Source organism: Felis catus, chromosome A3 (assembly GCF_018350175.1).
Source record: "Felis catus isolate Fca126 chromosome A3, F.catus_Fca126_mat1.0, whole genome shotgun sequence".
Lineage (NCBI taxonomy): Eukaryota > Metazoa > Chordata > Mammalia > Carnivora > Felidae > Felis > Felis catus.
This window is the reverse complement of record NC_058370.1, coordinates 1,223,027-1,236,722: the sequence shown is the minus strand read 5'-3', so window position 1 is coordinate 1,236,722 and position 13,696 is coordinate 1,223,027. Positions and strand designations below refer to the sequence as shown.

Here is a 13,696-nt window from a genome sequence, read left to right as displayed (position 1 = left end):
GAGACATCTAGAAATGACCCTGCTTAAAATTTCTTAGTGCTGCTTTTACACATGTGTGGAGACAAAAAGCAAAAGCCGCTGCTCGAAAGCACCTTGGGGACTGAGGCCCGGCCAGGCTCTGCCATCCAGCCGGGCTTCCAGGTCATTGTGGGCATGCAACGGGCACAGGTTTCCCTCTACCCAGTTTCTGTTGCGGAACACAGGCTTGTGACCTTGGTGGACAACTCCACGTGGGTGTCAGCAGCCAGAGCAGCCACGTTACATCTGCCAAGGTTAAGGAGAAGGAGACGAGGCTTTCACTCTTCTCTGCCTAATGCCATGGGCCACTACCTTCAATGGGCTTCGGCCGTGGTCTGCGTTGTACACACCCCTGAAAATTCATTTTGAAACCCAGTGCTAAGGTGATGGCACTCCTAGCAGATGGGCGGTGCTTAGGTCATAAGGTCAGAACCCTCATGAATAGGATCAGTGCCCTTAAAAAGAGCCCCCCCCCCCCAGCTCTCTTGCCCCCTGCAGCCCTGAAGACCCCTTACCAGCACCTGACCATCCCAGCTAACACCCTGATCTTGGGCCTCCAAATCTGTGAGAAGCAAAGGTGTTTTGTATAAGCCCCCTGGTCTACGGTCTTTTGTTAAAGCAGCCCAAGCAGACTGAGTCAGCCCCCCTCTGGTCTCTCTGAACAAAAACATGCTTTCAAACACTGCAAGGGACTGTTGGAATCGTACATCCTGGGGGACTGGTGCTCTTAACACAAGGCCACCGCCTGGCTCTCTCTTAGTGACCCTCTGAACAATACAGGTTCTTGCACTCATTAGAAAATCTGTCATGGGGGCGCCTGGGTGGCTCAGTCAGTTAAGCATCCAACTTCGGCTCAGGTCACGATCTCACGGTTCATGAGTTCCAGCCCCGTGTCGGGCTTGCTGCTGTCGGCGCAGAGCCTGCCTCAGATCCTTCGTCCCCACCTCTCTCTGTCCCTCACCTGCTCGCGTTCTCTCTCCCAAAAACAAACATTAAAAAAATAAAAGTAAAAAGTGTCATACGGGACAAGCTTGGCTGCTGCTAAATCCCCAACGATGACACTGGGACGGGTTCCCAGAGTCCCCTCTCCTTCCTTCCCCAACAGAGAGAGGGAGAGATGTGCGTGTGTGTGCAGAGAGGACAGGCACCGTAAGTCACTTCCCTGGGCAGTATGATGTTCAAGTGCCAGCCACCCCTGCTAGGCGCTTTGGGAGCTGTGTCCCCTGAAGAGTCTCTAGGTCTTGTAGCTATTAGTTAAGAACCCTGACCCTCCAGGGAGGACCCTGACCCTACTGGCCACCCTATTGATTTTATATCCACAGTGGTCTGTCTAGGCCCCATCTGCACCTGCGGCTGGCTGGCACTCCCTTCCAGCACCAGTGAGTGGGGGCACCGCTGCAGGACCCCACGGCATTGTCGTTTCCTGGGGTCATGCCGCAGGAGACCTGCATCATTCCACAGCCAACATAGGCCACCCTCACCCCCATTTTCGCTGCAGCAGGAATCAAGGATCTAGTGAAAGGCAGCGTGTATCGAAAGGCCGTCTTACAGTCAATGTGAAGTGCCACTTCCACGCAGACGCGGCAGTCAGGCCACGTGACCTAAGGCCCAAAGAAGTCTCAGAGCCCCTCCCACCCGGCAGGCACCCAGGCCACGCTCTGGGCCTCTCACTTCATTTCAGGTGGTCTACTTGGGAGAGAGATGTGCACTGGGAGGACAAACCAGCTTTATCCCAAGTTCTTCCCGAAAAGCAAACACACGGCCGAGCCAATAAAAATTCAAAAATGTCGTCTAACTTCCTAAAAGTAACCCATTTTCCCAGATGTGAGCATTTAAAGACAACTATTTTGTAAAATTCTTATTTCTTAACAACAAAGCACCTCTAATCATTATTTAAAGCAGAAGTTCTCAAGAAATGTGGTCCTCAGGCCCTTCAGGGGGTCCCCGAGGTCAACTCATCTCCGCAACCACAAAGGCTATCACATGCCTCTCCCGCTGGCCACTCAGGAGCAGGTGGTAAAGCTTTCTGGAAGCTAAATGACAGCGATGTACTGGAGTCTGCATGCAGAAGCAGACGTAAGGATCCAGCTGTTGTCAGTTAAGCCAGAAGTTAAAAAAGTAAATGACCTCTGTCATTGTTTCTTAGAAAATAGTTTTCATACGACGTCATTCACGTTGACACGCGTGAGGCTGTATGTTCAAAAGTGAATGAACTTAGATGTCTTGTAAACGCCAAGTACAGTAAATACCAACAGACACACGTAAATCAAGACTCTGTGATGCCCTCAGTAAATTCAGGCGTATAAATGTGTCTTGAGCTGAGGTGTAGAGAGCAGGCTTTAAGGTAACTTGACGAGACTGCTCCTGACGGGCCAGAAGCAGTCGGTGCCCTGCCCCTCCCAGTCAGCAAGGCCAGGCGGGCAGCAGCGGCACTCAGTATTCGCCTCTTCTACACCTTCCATCCCGCTCTCGAGTGATCGCCAGGAAGGCGCTTCTTTCCAGGTATGAAATGGTGGACTCACACAGAGGTTGCCACCCGACCTCAAAGAGAATAGAGTTTGGACAAGACACGAAGGACTTCCCTCCCGAGCACCTGCCTGGTGAGTGGTGCTGTCGGGACCGCAGGCCACAAACTGGCCAAGAGGCGACGGCTAACGGTGGAGACCTAAGGTCAGGAAGCCACCACGTTTCAGCTGGAGTCTTCTTTTCTCTCTCTGAGATGAGCCAAAGCCAATGTCCAGTTTTGTACTGGGGGCAAGTGGGAGAGGTCCCGGCTTAAACAAAGAAATTACAGGACCACAGGATCTTCCCTGTCAATTTTTAAAGCCTCACGTAGCGCCAAGCCTGACAGTTAAGCCGGTACACAACGCACGCAACTTCAGACTGTTGCTGCTGTATGTGTGAGTAGTGCAGGAACGGGATGTCTTACAACTAAAAAACATGCTGTGAAGAGGCAGACTGTGTAATCACAGTCTAACATCCACAACTAGTGTCCACCTAGCCCCGCTGTCTCCATGGGGCGCTAGGGCATCTTGTGGGGGGGGCCCCTCTTTACGCAGGCTCAACATTCCCAGTCCTGACCGAGGCAGTGGGCACTCCCCTCCTCCACGTAGAAGTGGGGTAGTTCTTCTCCCAAGCAGGCTGAGCTCGGGAGGCTCAAGGCGCAGCTCGGCAGCGCATTACAAGAACACGGGCTGCAGCCCCAGGGGCAAACCTAACAGGTACCGACATGCTGAGAATGTGCACTTCCCTTTGGGCTGTGCTTGCCCGTCTGGGAACTGTGGACGACCGTGACCTCCGATTTCCTAAAAGGATCCGTGAAACTACACCGTGTAAGTGACAGCGCCCGCACACAGGAAGCAAGCAGCAAGCGGTAGGGGCCACCTATTAAAACGATGATGTCCGTATTGGTGAGCGTTTGCGAAAGCAGGCCCCTAGGAGAATCTGCTTGATAAATATTCACCAAGATGCCCTCCTGTACTCGGCACCGGGACAGAGCAGGCAACATTCCTGCTCCCATGGTCCAGAGGGACATGCCTCACTTGGACCCAGCTGAGACAGCTGGGAAAGGGCAGGTGCGTGTATAAGGGCCCTCCCAGCCACACTTTTTTTTTTTTTTTTTTTTAAACAAAGGGACACAAATCCATCTCCACCATCAGGACACTGATTTTGGGAGGGGGAAAAAATCAAGAAACATCCACATAATGGAATTCTTTAAGACTGCAATTAAAGGACAACAAACCACATGGCCACTGCCATGGAGAGTGGGCCCCACACGAGTGAAGAGCACGGTGGCCACGTCCCATAAACACATCCTGCCACACCCACCCACCCACCCGTGTCCAGAAACTGGGCAACAGCTGTAATGCAGATTCTGAAGGGCTTCTGGTGTTCTTGCCTTTTTTTTTTTTATATTATTATCTTAATTTTCTAGGCATTTGTAATTCAACACACAGCAAATCTGTCTTTGTATTTGGGAGGGGGAATCTCATTTACTTTCTCATAAAGGTGTGGTAAACGCCACTTAAACGTCTGTATCACCGTCTGTGAAACAAAACCATAGCACCTGACTCTGCCACCTGAAGAAAGAAATATTACACTAGGTAATCACCACCTACTGATTAAGCATATTTTAGTCACAGCTACAAGAATCCTTATCAAATACATACAATCACCTACTCAATCTCAAGTAACAACTTACCCTCAAAATTAGTACTCAAAAAATAAAATGAGGTCTAAACAAGAGAAAGTATTCTCCAGAACCGTGAGCACTCACACCAAGTGAGCTCAATTTGACCCTTCTTTCCCAATTAGTGTGTTTTCATCAACTGTTAACCACAGAGCCTTTGTAATGGAATCAGCACAAATCATTTGATACTAACTACACAGATAATATGAGGCACCCATTCTAAGGGACCACACCACATAAATAAGAAAATACACAAAAGAGAAACTCCATTTAGGAGAAACCTTCTTAATGGACTTCCTGAGTCCACCAGGCATGTGAGAATCAGGCCTCTATGAGACACAGCGCCACACTGCAGGGACCCAAGGACAACAGTGAGCTGGCTTAACCCGTAAATACGTTCAATCTTTGCTCTGCAAGAGCCGAATGGAAATCCCCTGGTGTCATCAGACAGGTGTATGAAGATGAAGCGTATTGTGCTAACAGAAATATAAAACAATCAGAACCCTGAACACCTCACAAACACGTAGCAAAACAAAAAAGAAACCAGTCCCTGAGCTGCCTGAGGACGGACTCCTTGAGAGTCAGACACCCTATGGCAGTACAAAGACTTAACAGCGTCAACAGCAGGACCTGAAAACTCCGCCGCCAAAAGCAAGCAGAATGTGGGAATGGAAGTCCCCACTCCAAGCCCCCCACACAAAGCCCAGCAGAAGCACTGAGTGAGTGGCCCACCTCCAGGGCCCCCCAGCGACACCTCTCCTCAATGAGCCATTGTGATGCTCACACAGGCACACAAGCCGTGAGCATCACTGTTGGACAGGACAGACAGTGGTAACCATGGGCAGCAGCAGCCGGGAAAGGGGAGCCACCTGTTATCACACAACTTTTTATTTGTGCCCTTCCCTCTGATCAGTACACAACTGTGCTCGAAATAACCTGAATTTAATCCCATAGTAACAAGGGACAGTTCCTGCTGGAAAATCAGAAATAAAGACACGCACTATTCCTGAAGTCAAGGCTCAAGCCCCCAAGAACACCGGCAAGGAGGAGAACAAGAGGCCTCGAACGTGCGTTTGGCGCAAGTTTCACAGCAGGCCTCGGGCTGGGTCTCCCCAGGTGACACTTCTGAGATGCCTGGGCTGTGTTTCTAACGGGAACCCAGGGGACCGGTCCCAGAGACGTGTGCGCGTGTACACGCACCAACACAGGTGCCACTAAGGGCTGGCCAGCGAAGGGGCTGGCGTGTCCTCACAAGCCCCACTGCACTGGTCTCCGAGGCCGGGGAGGCCTTTCTGCGAGCCGCTACAGCCAGGCTGCGCGGCACCCAGGAGGCAGCAAATACTTGCTGAGCAAACGGAGGAATCACTCTACGGGTCGCTGACGCCACTTCCTTAAAATGCCTGGCTGAAGCACCCTTCTTGGGAGCACCCTCCAGCCAGGGCCTGTGTGGCTCCGGGGGAACCACGGAACACGTGCCTGGGGTGGGCCCCTTAAAAACAGGCTCCGAGGTCTGGGCTTGGAGGTCGTTCCTCCCTCGCACCTCAGTGCCCTCCCTGCAGGTCAGAACGGGCACGGAATGCTCAGATCTCATTCACCGCAAATGACACAGGTACCATTCTCTACGGCCAAGGGACGAACGAAGCTCAGCTCACGCTGCTGGGACCTACGGCGCCGATTCTAGGCTCACTGATGGAGGCGCTGGATTCAAAGCTGAAAACGGGCGCTGAGCTCCACTGTGTCCCAAGCACCGCGCAGGAGGCAAAAGCGGCCTTTAAGATCCTCCGCGAACGCACCTCAGGGTCGGGGAAGCAGAGTGCCGGCTCACAGTGGCCCCGCTCGGGGCTGTTTACCTGCCACAACTCATTTTAACAACTGCTTGTGTGCCCGTTCCCGCCTCCAGGGGACAGAAGCACGGGGAAGGGACTCGTGCAGCCTCAGAGCGGGCTTCTAAGTGGGCTGTCTGTCCGGGGGCGGTGCAGCAGGGCGGGAAGCAGGAGAAAACAAATGGGGCCCCGAGTGCCAAAGGCGGGGGAGACCGAAAGAGGACGACTGCAGGGGCACGCCTCCCCGGAAGGTGAAAGCTGGCCAGGAGAGTAAAATGGGACACAAACGTAGCCAATATACACCAAGATGACAAAGTAACTACACGGAAAACTAAAAATCAGTATTTTATGATGGGACGAATACTCTTTTTCAGCGAAACCGACTTTCCGAAAGCCTCCTCTGCTTCCTGGAGCACCAAAGACCACACACCCGTCCCATTACCCCTCCTGAGAGCAGATGGAGACACCAAACTCCTCCGGTTAAACGGAAGTGAACACCGGGAACCGTACCCACACTCCAAGAAAGGATCCCGGAACGAAACTTCACGTCCGTGAAGGACGTCCGGACGAGCGAACCGGGGTAGAGAGCAGAGCTCACTGCAGCCAGCGGCACTTTGGGCAAACAAGTCACTCGTACGCGGACGCCCGCTGGACTTGGAACTTCCAGGGAAGAGCGGCGCCCCCTGCCCTCGGACTAGCGGGCCTCCCGCCCTGCTGACTTGGGTCAACGGACAGTACTGCGCTGCCGTCCCCTCCGGTCCGTTCAAATCGGGACCAGGCCCCCGAGCAAACACCCTCCTCCGGCGGACCCAGCCCCAGGCAGGCGCCCACGCGCGGCGGGGGCCTCGGAGTGGCCTCGGGAGGTGACCCCGCTCCGTGGGCCCCCTCCCCCCCCCGCGACCCCCTCTCCGTGGGCCCCCTGCCCCCCTCCCCCTCCACTGTCCCCCGTCTCCGCTCCCTCTCCCGCACCTCGCCTCCCCTCTCCCCCCTCAGCCGCCCCCTCCTCCCCTCCCTCCCGCCATCCCCGCGGCGGCCGCCATCTTCTCTCCTCGGCGGGAGCGCAGCGAGGGCCGGCGCGGCCGCCGCGGCTGTCGGAGGGCCGGGCTCCCGCCCCGCCGCCGCCCCCGAGTGCGGCCCCGCGGCGGCCGGCCCGTCTGCCCGGCGGCCGGGATGCCACTCACCGCGGGTCGCAGGCCTCTGGGGTCCCGCAGCCATTTCCTCGGAGCTCGGCGGAGTGGGCGGGAGGGCGGGGTCGGCGCCGGGAACCGAGGCGCGGGGCTAGAGGGGCCGGCCGCGTCCGGAGCAGCGCCCCCGCGCGGAGGGAGGAGGCCCCGCCCCGCGTGCGCGCCTGCGCCTTGCGCCGCGGCTCCCGGAGTCCGAGGGCCGCAGGCGCCGGCCGCAGCCGGCGGGGCCCCCGGGCCGCGGGGCCCCAGGGCTGGCTTTGCGGCGAGGAGGCGGGGACGAGGATAAAGGAGCAGCCGCGCCCTCAAGTTTGTTCAGCAAGCCGGCCCCCGCCGCCACCGGCACGCTCAGCTCGGGCACATCTGCCCGCAGGGGCTCCAAGGAGCGGTGAGGCGTCCGGGTCCAGAAAGGCAAAGGGGTCTGGCAGGTGCGCAGCCCTCCATCCGGATCTTCTTCACTCCGAGCCGAGCAGGGACACCCCAGCACCGGCCAGTCCCCAGATGCTCCACAAACATACCGCAGAGGGGAAGCGCCGGCACCCTCGGGGCGCTATGGACACCGAACACTGGCCCCGGGGGCTAGAACTCCGTGGCTGAGGGCCTCTGCCCCCATTACGTACGTGCCTCTACAGCCCCCCTGCTCCCACGTTCTTTAGAAGCAGGAACCCCTTGGCTTTGGTTTCAGCCCGGGTCAAAAGGCGGAAAGGTGCCCTGTGTGCAGTAGAGCCGCACACAGCGAACCCCACAGGCGCATCCCTGACGCTTCCATGCGTGAGAACCACGGGTTGGGGTCAGATGCGCTTTTCAATCAACATCTATTTCTAAAGATGACAAGACCTGCTAGTTTCGGAGCCGGACTCTGGATTTTCTCCCAAGGAATACAACGCAGTGTTTTCTGCTGGTGGGATTCCATTAGGACCACCTTCATGGAATCCTGCAGGGATGGGCTCTCCACTCTTCCATCGTGACCGTCTTCAAGTTTGCCCCCAGACAGGTGGAGTGGGGAGTTTAGAGAGCAGACGGTTGGGAGGCGAAACCAGCTGGCACAAGCAGTGTGATCTTGGGCAGGGTGTCTGTAAATGGGGAAGACCACAGGAGGCCTCCCCAGCCAGGAGTTGGAATGGGGGAACGCCGCTCAGCCTCTTTAGCGGAGGAGCCTTAAATTAAACAAACCCAGCAGCAATGTCTCTCTGCAAAGGAAGATCGTAATAACGCCCAGGTGCCACGCGGGTGGGTGCTTGCAGGGACGGAAGGCACAGGATGAGGGTTTAGGACAGTATGTCAATCACGGCAGAGAACTGGGTACAAGACAGGGCACTGGTCTAGATGTGTCCTCCTCAGTTCTTCTACCCTTGTCCAGAGATCCTCAGCCAGAGAACAAGTAGACATATTCTATCTCGTCTGCTATAGGAAAGCCCTGGCTTTGTGATCCCAATGAGAGGGAATACAATGTTTTATGTTCGTTCAGAACGATGCTCATTACTCCTAGCTTTCACAATGGTTCCTGTTACTCTGAGATGTTGCCCTGCGGATTCAGTGGAAAATAAAGTTGACTTCAGAAGAAATCAGTATTTTAATCTGTGAGGCAGGAGAGCTGTATTTCCTTTCTGGTTGCTTTCATCTCTTAAGTTTCTAAATGAATCCATGCAATAAAAAAAGCCAGACAAAGTAGTGCCCGTCACAGATTTTGACAGAAAAGCAGTTGTGACTCCGTGGGCTTCATAGGCTAATCGTAACACAAAGTATGTAGCAGAGAAAGTGGGAAGGAACAAGCCCAAGACCTTTACCGAGTCTGAGCCCGCTGGTGAGTGTGAGGAGGAAGGTCACCCCGACAAGCAAGTCCTAGGGCAGGGTGCCAGTCTCCTGCCGTCACCCCTGGCCTGTGGGGCCTCAGGAGAGTTGCAGCTACAACGTACAGGCTGAAATTTATGAGATTTGTTTCCAAAATGAACAAGTACTTGGAAAGCCAAAGCGACTGTTTGAACTCAGGTCTGACAGGGGCTTTCTGGATTTGTCCAGAGCAGAAACATTGTTAGAATTAACTCATCCTCTTGCACGGCTCACAAAACTCAAACAGTGAAGGTGAGAAAGAGCACTGGAAGGAAATACCAACGAGAGTAACAGAGGCCAAGCCATCCGTGATTTCAAAAGGATTCCCAGAGCTTTATTCCGAACTTCAACAAAATCAATACACATAAATTACCTGCTCGATACCAGAACTATTTTTGAGTTGCAATTGGAACCAACTGCTTCTAAAATTTAGAAATCCAAGGAGAAATAACATCTCCCAAATCTGTCTACAGAAGGTGGGAGGCCAAGGGTGTTGCCTTCCATGGTTGTGCAGAGAAATGAAACGTCTCGGGAGTCTGTCAGACAGAAATGCCTCTCGTTCCAACAGAAAGCAAAGCCTTAAAGAATAAATGTAAGAGAATTTTAAAGTCAAGAAAGCAAAAACCAAAAATTTCCAAGTGCGTTCTAAAAAAGGAAAAGCGTGGATATCCATTGGAAAAAACCTCTGGGCTTAGACAAAGAGAAAAAAAAAATCCTCAGAGCATATACAGATATAACTACGCACATACGCAGGCTATGTGCGTTTATGTGTGTCCGTGTGAGTGCATTATCTACTTTTAATTAAAAACAAGGTGGAATCCCAAGCCAACACAGGTCTATCAAATTCTTCACCAGCCAAGTCTTAGCGTACAAGTTCGTATGAAATGCTGTATGAATTCCCTAGGAAATCCTGGTGGATTAAGTGACTGTCACTCAGGCGTGCTGCCTGTGTCTGCTGGTCTGCAGCTGCAGGGCGTGGGCCCCCCACCCCCACCCCACCTGGGCTGCACACGCTCTCTAGGATCTCAGCAGGGGCTAAAGGATCAAGAAATAACTACTCTTGCTTTCACCCACCCGAAGAAACTCAGAAGCAATGCTTTCTGACTTAATGGTACAGAGTCTGGGAAGGGAGATAGACCTGGGCCAGGAGGGAGGGCGGGGCCGTACCGAACGCACCGAGAGGCACGCTTCCACCGGTCTTAGAACTTTCAGCTGAGATGCGCGCGGCACCACTAAACAATGATAAAATCCTTCCTTACTCTTCCAGATCTTCGGGAAGAAACTTAAAGCACCGGGAAAAGCTGGAGCTCGGGAGCTGACCTCTCGGGGCTGCCTGCGTGGTTGTTGTGGGGACTCAGCAGCGACAACCGTGCGCTATCCTGATGAGCTGGGTTTGTCTTTGCCAAATCTCCTTCAAAGCAGGGCCTTGATTTTATGCTTTTGGGTTTTGAGAATAAGATAAAAACATCTGTAAAACACGGCTGATGTCCTGTTGTTGAACAGTCTGGGATTTGAGTAGAGGAAGCACTGTGTATTTTATTCCCCCAAATACTTTTCCTTTCTGAAAACTCTTTCGTGCTCTTTAAGACTAATAAACTTTTCACGCGTCTCTGTAAAGAGCTGCTAATCTAATAAAATGAAACTCTCCACCCACGCTTGAGGGAACCATGGAAGCTCTGGCGGCTTCCCCTTCCACAGACCCACCTCCTTCCTGTCAACCTGGTCACTGCCCCAGGCGGTGGCCAAAGTGGTGCACCCCCCTACTGCTCTCCCCCAGACTCCTTGCGGCATGTGTCTTCGGGGTGGCCCCGGCTGGCCCCTAACCGTACGCTCTACAGGGATCTCATGCACACCTGGCTGTGCTGACCTTTACCTCTGCCTGTAGCCGGGTCCATCCACCCACTAGTTCTGTCATCTCCACTTGATGCCTCAAATGCACATCAAAGCCTAAGGCATGCAAAACGAGCTCATGCCTTGGGAGTCTCTCCTCCAACCAGGCCCTTCCCTGGTGTCCTGACTCAGTGATGGTCCCACCCTATAAACCCAAAAGCACAAGCCAGAAGCCCGGATTCTCCCTGACACCCCCCCCCCCTTCAGCTACCAAGTCCTGTGGCTTTAGTGTTTAATGTGCTCCTTGCTCTCCACATCTGCCGCTTCTGAGGTGTTAAACCACAACTGTCTTCCCTTCACCCTGCTCACCTCCCACCTCACCGCCACCTACCACTGTCCATTCCCGCCATGTCACTGAGCTCGCTGCCCTGTCACCCACAACTGTCAAGTAAACAGTTTTTGGTGAATGTCACGCTGGACGGCCCTGCTGCACTCGATACTGCCCATCCATCTTCTAAAGCTCCCCACCCCCCGGCTTCCGGACAGCCTACTGACCCCCTGGTCCCTGTCAAGCCTCTCTGCTGACCTAACGGACAACTTCAACGGATAATAGCCGTACGTTGCTGTCCTTTAGGATCCTGGACTTCTTTGCTCCCCTTCCCTACAGTCTTCCTCTAAATAGGTCTGTCTCCTCTCACACGGGGTCACCACAAAACCTCTGCTTTCAGCCTCATCGTCCCTCCCTTGAGCTTAGCCATGTCCCCCAGGCACCTCACACCCGACAAGGCCGACACTGAGCTCGCCATCTCCCCGCCCCCCCACCCCCCTTCCAGCCCATGAGTTGTCAGGATGGCTCTTCCTCACCTGGTGCCCCCACCGTTAACCTCATCAACCAGGCTACAGAAGTGCCTTTCTCTGTCTTCCTCTCCTGTCAATCCATGAACTGAATCACGGAGGGCTGCGGACATTCCCTGCCCCATGACACTCCCTCCGTCCACTTCTGCTGAGGCTGCTTGTACTTAAAGTGGTCATTCGTCATTCACTCCTTCAACATTCTCAACAAATAGCTACGGAGCCCCCACTCCTGCATGTTTCAGCTCTTGAAAAGTTCACACGTGCGCTGAACTGGGACACATCATCAAGCATCAGCGACAGAAAATGGTGTGCTAAATGCGACAAATGCACGGTTTAGGATGTGAGACGTGAGCCTAAAGGAGACAGGCTACATTCGGCTTTGTTCCGGGAAGGCCGTCCCCTTCTGAGGAGTCAGCCTGGAGAAGTGTTTTCCACGTGGCCCAGCTTGCGAACCCAGCGCTAAGAGAAGCGGCCGGTGGAGAACCTCCAACAGGAGGACGGCTGCAGTAGAGACAGGAGGGGCGGGGGCCATGAGGCTTTTGGCCCTGCTCACTTTGCACAGGCACCTGGGGGTCTCTGAAAGGTGTGAAGAGAACGGGCACAAGGAGAGACCACCCTGCCTGCTGCGTGCGCTTCATTAAAAACTGGTGGGACCCCTGGGAGGGGCAATCCCAGCAGCAGAGAGGCTGGGGACAATAAAAAGCAGCCAGCGTCTAGACAGAAATAAGGAGGTGGAATTTACAGGACTCGGTAACGGGTTGGCCGCTGGGGGCACGGGCCATTAACCTGTGGCCCACGGAAGGCGCAGCTGAAGCTTCTGTGGCCTGGAATATCCTATCTCCCTAGGGCACTGGCATTCAAGTGTTTGCTTGTGTGCCTCTGGAAAGAATTCTAAAAATCCGCACCCCTTCGCACACCGTGAAGTTGACACCTAGAATCGTACGCAGACTTAAGTAGCTGCAAAAGACGTCCTCACGAACGTGTACTGTCTGTGCGATTTGAACGGATTCATGTCAAAACTTTGTACCTGCAGACTCAGCACACTGGATTGGAAACTACCCATAACCAGTCATCCCTGTGAAACCTATGGGACTTCCTCTCGGCGAGAAGTCCGACAGCACCCCCGCGCTCTTCAGCTCACTTTTGAGCAACCGCACGAAACCATCCAACCCTGAGCTCAAATTCAGGAAGACGTCGGATTTCATGGGACGGAGCAAGGGGCTGCCCCCTCCATTTCCTTCCCGAAGCCGCAGAGATCTCTTAACCTTGCTTTCCCACAGCGGGAAAAGGAGACCCTGCTCGGACGCGGCCCGCGAGCAGGCACAGAACGAGCACACGCGCGCCTCCGCGTGTCCCCGCCGCCGCCGTCGCTGTCGCTGCACGCGCGCCCGCAGCCCTGGCCCCGCCTGGCGCGGCCAGTGGACCGCCGGGCCTGCGCGGCAGGCGCCCCGAGGGCGGGCCCGGTTCCTTTGCCCCCGCAGGCGGCGAGCGAAAGCGCGCTCGGTAACCCCCGGGGCCCTCCTCAACCGACGGAACGAAGCGCTCCCGCCGGGTCGCGCTCGGGCGGCTCCTGCCGGGCCCGTGCGAAGGCAGGCGCCGGGTGCGGAGGGACCCCGCCTCGGGGCGGCGCCGAGCACTGGCGCCTGCCCCCCGCCCCCTGCCCTCCGAGCTCACACAAATGACGGAAAGGGAGCTGGGACCTTCGCCTCCGACTCAGTCTAGATGTCGCCATCCCTGCGCGAAGTTCCCCCGCAACGACACCTCGACGGCGGCCATCTTGCCCAGAGTCGGCCGACGCCTTTTGACTCTCGCGCCAACCCGTAGAGCGAGCGCGCCGCGAGAAGAGTTCTGCGCAAGGACGGAAGCTGGAGTCTCGCGCTTCCGGGCAGCCGCCGCGCTCCGCCCCCTCGCGGGAGCGCTTGATTGGTTACAGGCTGGCGAGCCTGCGCTCTCGCGCTCTCGCGGGAGGT

General features: G+C 55.1%; 1 protein-coding gene across 5 annotated transcripts in view; it reads right to left on the bottom strand.

The window, feature by feature from the left end:
- DIDO1 (death inducer-obliterator 1) overlaps positions 1–13,587 on the bottom strand; it is a 51,207-nt gene extending 37,620 nt beyond the window's left edge. For 3 of the 5 annotated variants that reach the window (XM_023251012.2, XM_023251013.2, XM_045053398.1), the window contains exon 1: positions 7,212–7,365. The gene's annotated coding sequence lies outside the window, so the exon portion shown is untranslated. Of the gene's footprint in view, positions 1–7,211; positions 7,366–13,400 lie in introns of those variants that run through there. The other 2 variants (XM_023251015.2, XM_023251014.2) reach the window with 2 other exon arrangements.
- Positions 13,588–13,696: the final 109 nt, after the last annotated feature.